We start from the raw sequence: 11,538 nt of genomic DNA, 5'->3' as shown, positions 1-11,538 counted from the left end.
TGGAAGAACATTCCATGCTCATGGATAGGAAGAATCAATATCGTGAAAATGGCCATACTGCCCAAGGTAATTTATAGATTCAATGCCATCCCCATCAAGCTACCAATGAGTTTCTTCACAGAATTGGAAAAAACTGCTTTCAAGTTCATGTGGAACCAAAAAAGAGCCCGCATTGCCAAGACAATCCTAAGTCAAAAGAACAAAGCTGGAGGCATCACGCTACCTGACTTCAAACTATACTACAAGGCTACAGTAACCAAAACAGCATGGTACTGGTACCACAACAGAGATATAGACCAATGGAACAGAACAGAGTCCTCAGAAATAATACCACACATCTACAGCCATCTGATCTTTGACAAACCTGAGACAAACAAGAAATGGGGAAAGGATTCCCTATTTAATAAATGGTGCTGGGAAAATTGGCTAGCCATAAGTAGAAAGCTGAAACTGGATCCTTTCCTTACTCCTTATACAAAAATTAATTCAAGATGGATTAGAGACTTAAATGTTAGACCTAATAACATAAAAACCCTAGAAGAAAACTTAGGGAATACCATTCAGGACATAGGCATGGGCAAGGACTTCATGTCTAAAACACCAAAAGCAATGGCAGCAAAAGCCAAAATTGACAAATGGGATCTAATTAAACTAAAGAGCTTCTGCACAGCAAAAGAAACTACCATCAGAGTGAACAGGCAACCTACAGAATGGGAGAAAATTTTTGCAATCCGCTCATCAGACAAAGGGCTAATATCCAGAACCTACAAAGAACTCAAACAAATTTGCAAGAAAAAAACAAACAACCTCATCAAAAAGTGGGCAAAGGATATGAACAGACACTTCTCAAAAGACATTCATACAGCCAATAGACACATGAAAAAATGCTCATCATCACTCGCCATCAGAGAAATGCAAATCAAAACCACGATGAGATACCATCTCACACCAGTTAGAATGGCAATCATTAAAAAGTCAGGAAACAACAGGTGCTGCAGAGGATGTGGAGAAATAGGAACACTTTTACACTGTTGATGGGATTGTAAACTAGTTCAACCATTGTGGAAAACAGTATGGCGATTCCTCAAGGATCTAGAACTAGAAGTACCATATGACCCAGCCATCCCATTACTGGGTATATACCCAAAGGATTATAAATCATGCTGCTCTAAAGACACATGCACACATATGTTTATTGCGGCACTATTCACAATAGCAAAGACTTGGAATCAACCCAAATGTCCATCAGTGATGGACTGGATTAAGAAAATGTGGCACATATACACCATGGAATACTATGCAGCCATCAAAAAGGATGAGTTTTTGTCCTTTGTAGGGACATAGATGCAGCTGGAAACCATCATTCTCAGCAAACTATCCCAAGAACAGAAAACCAAACACCACATGTTCTCACTCATAGGTGGGAACTGAACAGTGAGATCACTTGGACTCGGGAAGGGGAACATCACACACTGGGGCCTATCATGGGGAGGGGAGGGGGGAGGGATTGCACTGGGAATTATATCTGATGTAAATGACAAGTTTATGGGTGCTGACGAGTTGATGGGTGCAGCACACCAAGGTGGCACAAGTATACATATGTAACAAACCTCTACATTATGCACATGTACCCTAGAACCTAAAGTGTAATAATAATAATAATAAAAAGAAACAAATAATGCAAGATGTTAGCAAAAAGGCATAGCACAAACATATTTCATAGATGTATTTCTCCCTTTGTATTCTGGTAAGAGATAGACTATCTTTTTGGCTAGGAGAAGCAGAAGTATTTGATGGACTATGCAAACTGGTCTCTTTGTGCAAAAACGAAGCATTTTCTCCCCAAAGCCAAATATCACAGATCCATTTAGGGACCCCACGCTAGTCATAGAGCCAAAGAAACATGTGACTCTTGGCTGCTTGCAAAGCAGAAGTTCTTGAACATTATTGTGATTGGTAGCTATTTCAGTATTTGTAAGAGCTTTAGCCCAGGTTGAAAGGCTCACTTTCCTCAAAAAGTGGCAAAAAGAGCAGCAACAAAGTCAGTTATAAAAAGTTTTTTGATTGTGCCCATATGTGTTCATGTAATCAACATAAAGCAGAAGAGCAGAAATGCAATACAAGAAGACAAAGACTGCAAATATGAGACAGAATTGTGCAGAAGAAGAGAAGTCTCCTGTAAAGACATGATTTTTCCAATTCACATCTCACACATTTACCTCTGGAGGTGACTAGAATGATGCCTGATTCAACCTGCATGGATAACTAAAAAATAGCTGTAGTTGTTTTAATGTCAGCAATTTTAGGAGAACAACTTATTCAAATAGCAATTTTGTCTGTAAAATCTCCACAAGTGGTAAAAGCACAGATGGAAATGATCTACTGGAGAATATTGACGTCAAGCAGCTCTTTGAAGGTTGAGGCTGATCTGGAAGGTGGGCATCCTCTGAGAGAAGGAAGGTGAGTAAGGATAGCTAGAGGGAGGGAAGGTCTAGGGGAGAGACCCCTATTTTCCTCGTTTTTACCTAAATATACAAGCATCTTGCTGTCTCTGTCTCTCTCTAGGCTGCTTAACAATATGATAGGTGTGAAAACATCTTGAATTGTGCAAATAGAGTAGTAGGTGAAAAAACAGGTGCAAAGTAATTAAAAGATTTATCGAATATCACTCAGCCGAGAAAAGATAGCGGTGTGTGCTTAGCACCCAAATTTCCTGACTATTATTTTGAGAAGCAATTTTTTCCTTTTCAGTTACTCTTGACCTTCTTTTCATTCTATCTGGATAACATGAGTGACATCTTTAAAAACAAATGGCTTCTAAAATTATTAAATAAAATGTTAGTGTTTTAGCCAGGAATCTCCAAGAGGAACAAGAACCAATAAGACATGTCTCTGTATAGAAAGAGATTTATTTTAAGGAATTGACTCACCTAATTAGGGGGCTTGGTGAGTCCAAAATCAGATGGGAGAGGCTGGTAGGCAGGAGTGTCAGGAAAGAGTTGCAATTCAAATCTAAAGGCAGTCAGCTGTGGAGCCGGGAAAAGCTGATGTTTTAAATGAAGTTCCAAGGTACGCTGCTGGAAAATTCCCTCTGTCTTGGGGGATATCAATCTTTTGTTTGTTTCAGGCCTTCAGTTATTTGGATCAGCCCTACCTATATCATGAAGGGCAATTTGCTTTACCGAAAGCCCACCAATTTAAATGTAAATATCATCCAAAAACACCCTCACAGAAACATCCAGAGCAATGTTTGATCAAATATCTGAGCAATATCACCTAGCCAAGTTGACACACACAATTTACCACCACAGTTAATATTGATTAATATATGTATATAACATGGATTATAAAATCATGCCTAACTTAGCTTGGAATAAATATCGAAGGGATCATTTTAACCCTCATCCCCTAGGCCTTTTTTTTTTAACTCTGTAGGCCAGGGTTAAAAAATTAAATATTTTGAATAGATGATTTATAATTTATCTTATAGACATTATATTCTACGGTTCATCATAAAACTTGAATTAAAACTAATTGGAATTTAAAAGAGTTATAGAAAATAAATATCTATACAATTCATTTATTCAACAAATATTCATTTAAAAATAAATTAATTTAGTGTTCTTTCTCTTAAGGGCCATTTCAAGCATCATTTTACATTATGAATTAAATTGAACACTTAAAATTTCAGTTTTCAAAAGTGAAAGTTGCAAAACTTGCAATTCCATGGCTTATCATTTCTGGTTATTTCTAATTTTTGTTCAAACATATTTTATTTCATTGATTTACCTAGATTATAAATGCATTCAGTTTGTTTTTTAATCAATTGATAAATCTACCAAAACACCAGTCAACCAATAAATGTCTACCATGTACAAGTTATTTGACCAAAAGCAATTTAAAATCTTGAAACCCGCCTCTGATATATGCCTCTATCTTGTGTAAAATAGACTTCATACCTCAAAGGGATACTTCTCATTACCTTAGATCAAACAATCTTACACTAAAAAGAAAGGCCAGAGAAGGCCATCTGCCTTAGGTAAATAACTCTAAGGAAGGTTTAGAAAATTTCCAAAGAGCAAAGCTCTGAAGTGGTATGCATAATAAATCCTCATTTGTATGATGCAATATTAATAAAGCACAAACATATTCATGATTAAAATCAGGCCAGATCCCAGAACAGCTTTCAAGAGTGATAAATTAAGTATTTATTTTTCAATTAATCTAATTTTATTCAAAACTGTAATGTTATGAGCACAATGGTGGTGCATGGTAATAGAACAAGAGCAAGGCTAAGCAGTTTTTGTCCTAGTTCCTTCACTCACTGGCTACATGACTTTATATTTTTACTTCTTCTGGACTTTAGAGCAAGATCAACTTTCTGGCTATAAATTAGGAATAAAGGTGAATACATTAATGGAAGAAAAATTGCAAATATCCATTAGACACACCAAGGTTCTATGCCAAACTCAGGGAACATATTTTGCACTTGTACATTAGGATGTATAATATACATCATATTGTCTTATCATGACAAAGGCACTTAGAGCAACATAGGGTTATGGTGAATTCTATGTTTTAGACAATAAGAATTATAATAACAAATTTGGGTTAAATGTAACAGTAGGGATCTGACTGTATGTGAAATTCAATAGTCTTACAGCCATTAGATTGAAAATTTCACAAATACAAGTGAAAGAGTTACTAAGGAAACCAAATTTGATCTACATAATTTCAATGCTTTCGAATACCCTCTTTTGTAAAGTCACAAAGTACTCCCTAGCTCCTTTGCTCCATGGCTGAAAACACAAAAAGAAAAGAAATTTCTTATAGGTGATTTCTATGTTGCATGTATGACAATTTAAATATATATTTTCTTCTTTCATTTAAGGTATCTAAAGTTTTTGTTTTAATCCTCAACAACTAGCAGTTCTATCATTTTTATTCTAGCTGTATAAGCTCCTAAAGGTAAGTTTTGTCAAGTACATTGATGAACTCGTTGTTTGATAGATTCGGTCATGTATTCACTCTTTCCTTAAATATCTGCCCAAGTCACTAAAGGGGCATCAAAAATTACTCAAGATTCTGGATCTTTTCTCTCCTCCTATCCAGCATTTATTTCCATCTCTCCATTCATCATATAGTTTCTTCCCTGTTTCTGGTCATTCTTTAAATCCAGTCTCCACATTACATCTTGATAATACAACTAAACCACAGATCTGGCTTGACATTCTTGGTCCTGCTATTTGTTTTATCCTCCGCCTGACTTTTTGCTTTTCATAACACTGAACTAATACACACACACACACACACACACACACACTCAAACAAAACTATTTTCATCCTCCTCACTCCTTGCCTTTGCCAATAGCCTTTGTTCTACTTGCAACATCTACCCGTAACCCTTTCACTTTCCTAGACCACTTTGACTTAGGCTACATGCCCCCAAGGAAATTCCTTTTCTCTTGGTTGCCCCAGACTTATTTGTTCTTTCTTCTACTGTATTAGACTCAAAATACTGTTTTTATGTTTGTGTCTATCTTATCTCACTCTATCTTTTCTTCTTCTGCAATCTTATGCAACCTTAATTCAATAATTCTATTTCATAGCCAGAGTTCATATTTGTCCTAGGAGCTCCAGGTCTCTGATCTTTCCCTTCACATAAGTTCTTCTTTCACTGTCCCCCATCAAGGAATGACAGTATTCTTTTAATAACAGAAAAACTGTTCCAGTGATTACTACATGCAAGGCACTCTGCTGGGCTACAGTAATGAATGAGAAAGACATGATCCCTATTTTAGGGGAGTTTGCATTCCAGCAGACAGATGGGGAGATATTAAACAACTTATTAATACATCTAATAGCCTTCTTTAATTACAATTATATATAGTACATATTCTTGACATTCTTTCTGTTGTGAGCAAGCAGAAAGGTCAATTTATTCACACACACATGCGCGCGTGCTCACGCGCACACACACACACAGAGAAAGAGAGAGAGACGTACCCGTAACTAACTCCAATAGCTGGTATCCTCAAAGCTTTGCTGTTTGGTGCTCGTGGCATTGATGTCCTGGAGGTCAACTAGCTCTTTCAGTCCAGTGGACAGTGGTAGATGGCCCAACACCTCAGAGAAGCTTGGGGTAAGGCTTACTCCTCTTATTCGGCCATGCTGAGTGGACTGATGTGTACGTGGCGAGAGAGATGGTGCTTCGATAGGGGACAACTGGTGATTAGGACATGGTTTAACTCTGTTTTTCTTAAGGAACTCAAAATCCCCTGCTCTCCAATTTTGGCTTAGGGGAATGGAAGAAAGTGTGAGGACAATGGCCGCCACTTTTTATGAGCCTGTCCATACTCCAGTTGGGTAGAAACACATTAGCAAAACTCACTCCAGAAACCCCAGCTGACAAACTGTGTAACTGTCTTCTTTGCTACAGATGACTCCAAACTCTGGAATCATGTGAAGAAGAATATGAGTAAGCAGAAAATGTGCTTTTTTCTTTGACTCCCCCAGATACTCTCTCAAATCATCTTCTCATTGTGTCTCTGGCCATACCAAACTGCTTTCAGGTCTTGGAAGGTGTTATTTTCTCCTCTACCATGAAATTTTTGCAGGTGCTGCACCCTCAGACTCAAATTTCTTTTTCACCCCTTCCCTTCTTAACTCCTTGCTTATTCTTCAGTTTATAATATAAAAAAATCACTTCCTGGGGCAAGTTGTTCTCTTTCTTTTATATAGTCTTATGGCAACTCAAATGCCATTCCTTGTAGCACTCATCTACATTACAGTTGTATTGTCTTCATTTGTGGGATTTCCAAAACTCTGTCTCCTGCACTTACAGTGAATATATATATATTCACTGTATATATGAATATATATATTCATAAGAAAAAATTGAGATGCTCCCACTGGGCCTAAGCCATGCTAGCACCTCACCAGGATACTCAGCATCACCCCCAAGAGACTTTTGCAGTGGACAATCCCCTGCTCCATGGTAACCACATGATGAAAAATGCAAAATGTGGACACGTTAGAATAAATGCAACAGGACTCAGTGGAATGTGTTACTCAGGCACTGGAGACCTATGTCTTGGAAAAGGACATTGTGTCCCGTATCCAGAAGGAATTTGACAGGAAGTACAATCCCATCCGGTATTGCATCATGGGGGGAACTTAGGCAACACTGTCACACATGAAGCCAAACACTTCATCTACTTCTACCTGGGCCAGCTGGCTATTTTTCTGTTCAAATCTGGTTGAAAGCATGGCCTGTGCCACACACCCGGTGATCTTTCCAAAAACAAGGATTGCAGCCTAAATTCCAAATACCGGAGACTGGAGTATCCAGTTTTGCTAAGGGAACACTTCTGTTCTGAAACTTTATTGTGTTTTCTTTGGGGCATTCTCTGTACTAGTTTGTTGTGGTTATAAAACAATTAACAAAGCAGCTTGCATGTGTATTTATTTTTCATTCCAACTTTCTCTGCCCCATGTTTTTGCTCTCAAAATCCATTCCTTGAAAAAATAAATCTGTTGCAGATGTGAAAAAATAATAAATTAATCTTCCTGTTTGCTTGTAACTGAGTCAAGAATTTCAATAATAAGTGCTACATATAATTTTAGGGCTAGAACATGTATATGCTAATCATTGAATAAATATGTGGGGAATGAATAAATGAATAAATATTAGCCTTAATGAATTTTGATGTAAAAATTGATATATGAATGCTTTATTTTTACAAAACATAAATTTATATGCCAAAGCACTGTAGATCAAGTGTGTCAGAGCCACAGTGAGCTATTTGTTTTTCCTCAGGAGGAAACGTAACTGCAGTGAAGTTCATCCTTGTAGTGCTGATGAATTATGGTTCGGTGATTAGAGAAGAAAAAAACAAGATTCAAAGAACAGAATGAAAAATAACAGTTAGACGCTCCAGTATAAACCCTGCTATGTGTGTACTTGTTGGTTTGTTTAAACATTAAAAAGTGGTTTCAGTGACAGTTTCCATTGTGCCTTTTATTTTCCCTTTATACAGCCCAGATGTTAGAAACAACGTCAGGTTTTAATAACGATGATGTCAGAAACCTCCAACATGGAGACATTTGAGTAATGAACCAGATGCTTGAATCTGAGCTTCTTAGGAATTATTTCAAGGCTTTGTAAAAAGTGTGTCTCTAAATGAACTATCTATACAAAATAAAAAGAATACTTCAAAGTTTTATAATTACTAAATTCATGCATTCAGCTAAAACTTTTTATCTTGTGACAAACACATCTGTCATCCTATTCTTACACCCCTTGCAAACAGTGCCAATCTGAAATGCCTATAAATCTGTTAATTCTGAACTCATTAAACTTGGGAACATTATCATTTCATCCTAAGCTTGTCCTGAATGCACAGAACTGAAGTAAGATGTAAGGGACCTGGGCTATGAGTTAAGAAAACTGTCATTGTGCTCCCGTCCTGTCTGTCAGCCCAACTTCAGATAGGACCAGACCTGAGCACCACCATCACATGTTCTTTTAAAGATATTCACAAAAGGTGATTACATATTGCTTTAAAAACATTTTTTAAATCAATATTTGTCTGAGACTGGATACAATGAAACTATTTTGATCTTAGGTTATCAATCTCTGAGCAAGCATTAAGAATATACTAAAATCATATTAAATTACTCTTGGCTCTTTCCTACCAGAATGAGTCTAGTTCTTTTCCAGGTGATGACGATTAGGTGTCAAGCAACCTGCAGTTACTTGACGGAACATTTTCTTTCATTAAGAAACTGATATGGTTTAGATGTTCGTCCCCTCCAAATCTCATGTTGAAATGTGATCCCCTGTGTTGAAAGTAGGGCCTGGTAGGAGATGATTGGATCATGGGGGTGGATCTCACGAATGAGTTAGCACCATCCCCTTGGTGATAAGTGAGTTCTTGCTCAGTTCATGCAAGATCTGATTGTTTAATCCAAGACACTAAGGGACCTCCCTCCTTGGTGTCTTGCTCCCGCTCTCTCCACGTGATGATGCTCCCGCTCCTGCTTCAGCTTCTGCCATGACTGTAAACTTCCAGAGACCCTTACCAAAAGCCAAGCAGATGTTGGTTCCATTCTAGTAGAACCTGCAGAACCGTTAACCAGTTAAACAAATTGAACACTTTTTCTTTGTAAATCACTCAGTCTCAGGTATCTCTTTATAGTAACACAGAAATGGACTAACGCAGAAACAAACACACTTTAATTGATAGTGTACCCAGACATGAGGCAGCAGGAGTGTGACCGAGACCAGGCCCCACACTTGTCTTGGCCAAGGTAAGTGGTCTTCTCACAGGGTTCAGGTGGTGGGGGTGGGAGGTGGGGGTGGGGAGAAGCAGGGTCAGAGCTTCTGCTTTGACTGGCAGGAGGCCTGTAGACAACAGATACAGGCAGGGGCCAGGGCTGAGGTATAGGTATGCAGAGCTGTGGCTAGGACATGTGTATATCTGTGTGGACGGGTATTTTCAAAACACCTACTGCTACACAGGGTCAGTTCTTTTGGGGTAATACAGGTTAATTCTGGACATTGTGTGGATGTGTTCAATTGATAGAAATCTTTGAAAACCAAGTAGCTAAATACATAAACAAAATCAGAGTTCACCCTAGTAGATACAAGTACAGTGGTTGCCTTTTCAGTTTCCTTATTTCCCCTCCATAGTTAAGTCTAATAAGATGGTGTCTAGCTGGGGACTGTAGCCTTCACCCTCAAGAAGCCCAGCTCCTCTGCTATCTCTCTTCCTTGGCTCTCATGTCAGTGTGTGCACAGGCCCACAATCACAGCCTCTACATACACCCCCCATCCCCAAACACACATGCAGACACAGATAACTTAGTAGACCTCAACAAATCAAAAGGAATAGAAACAGTTATTGGCGGCCAGTAGGATCCATTGTAATTTCTTGACATGGGAGTAATATTATTATTTTTAAAAGGTGTTTTTAGCAAATCCATAGGTCAGTGAAAGCTGCATTATACTTGCCAGATTAATTTATCAACTTTAGACAGAGTTCATTGATCTTCTGCTATCTAATGGAGAGAAAATGGAAACAGAGATTTACTAGGAATCTGCTGCAGTGAACCTGCCATGACTGAATAAGGGTTTTATCTAATTGATGTGATGTAGAGATTGATAGGAGTCAAAGGACAGGAAGGGGCAGAGATACTTTTAAGTTTGCAGGGTAAAAAGAAAGGGCAGTAACTTGGGTAGAGGATAAAAGGAGCAATAAGTTTGTCTCTAGGCATTTTGGTTTATGATAATACTGGTCTTTCCAAGTGAGGATATTGTGTGGGTGGCTGGAGATGGATGACTAAAACTCAGGAGGGGGAAGGCAGAAAAACGATTTGAAATACAGAGCTGTGGAATATTGTATATCAGTTTCGGCATCTTACTCATCTCAGGGTCTCAATGCCTTTTTGGAGTCTCAGTTTTCCTTCCATCGGCAATTAGAAAGTATTTGAAATTTTCTTCATGCTGGTGCTAATTATCACTTGATTGGACTATTGCCATACCTTGGAATTTGTCTTTTCAGTTTCATCTTTTCCTTGCTCCGGTACATCATATATGACTTTGCAGGCCTTGTTCTTCCAAGCACAATTCTGCATAAATAATGTTTTTGGCTCCCCGTTGCCTACAAAATCTAAACCAGATTTTTCTTAGCTTGACTTTTCAGCTTCAGCCTACAATTTGCAAACTAATTGCTCATTATTTTCCTTCATAAATGTAGTAGGCTGATCTACTTGCTGATTATCACTCCTACTTGATGCTTTCCCATCTTTGTGTCCTGCTTCTGCTGATCCTCAATGCCTTTTCTTAGCCAGAATGTCCTAATCCTAAAAGCTTAGGCCAAGTGTTGGCTCTACTATAATTGTCCCAACTGAGCAGATCACCTTGCTTAATTCCCTTTTCACTTCACCTGTATGTTGTATGCCACTAAACCCATTTTATCTTTTAGTTATTTGATCATACTTCTTATGTCCCTAAAAAAATCCTTTAAGTTTTTTGAAGATAAGAACTCTTTCCGATAAAACTTTGAAAGTTTTTGATACTCATTATTATGTTTGGCAAATAGCAGCACTCAATAGTTATTAAAATAAATATGCTTTCTCCTAGTCATGCTATGTTTGAAATTTTAAGTTAAGGTTTTTTGCTTACAACCAAGAGAAAATAACTCTGTTAAACTTCAGTCAAAAAGAAAGCATTTATTAGAATACCATGATGCAACTCACAATAGTGATGGAAAAGTTGAGGAACTACCTCTCAAAAAGCAGAGAAATCAGGATATCCCAGGGGTTCAGGGAGCAGGATCTAAGGAAAATCTCAGGGTGTTACCATTGGCATGAACAAGCTCCAACAGTTTTCCCATCTCAACCTCATTCTGGTCAAGATTCAAATTCTCCAAATAACTCTGATTGGCTTTGACTGGGCCACCTGCAAGGAGTGAGTAGGACTCCTTGGCTAACAGTCCCAATGAAACTACATGTAGTGAAGACTGGGTTATTTCT

At 38.0% G+C, this 11,538-nt stretch overlaps 1 pseudogene; it reads left to right on the top strand.

Moving 5' to 3' along the window:
- The first annotated feature begins 7,015 nt into the window (after positions 1-7,015).
- On the top strand, positions 7,016-7,263 carry LOC117076321 (annotated as a pseudogene).
- The last annotated feature ends 4,275 nt before the right edge of the window (positions 7,264-11,538 follow it).

The sequence above is a fragment of the Trachypithecus francoisi genome, unplaced genomic scaffold, assembly GCF_009764315.1.
Source record: "Trachypithecus francoisi isolate TF-2019V2 unplaced genomic scaffold, Tfra_2.0 Lachesis_group0, whole genome shotgun sequence".
In the NCBI taxonomy this organism is placed as follows: Eukaryota; Metazoa; Chordata; class Mammalia; order Primates; family Cercopithecidae; genus Trachypithecus; species Trachypithecus francoisi.
The sequence above is the reverse complement of the archived record's forward strand: the minus strand, read 5'-3'. Positions and strand labels throughout refer to the sequence as shown.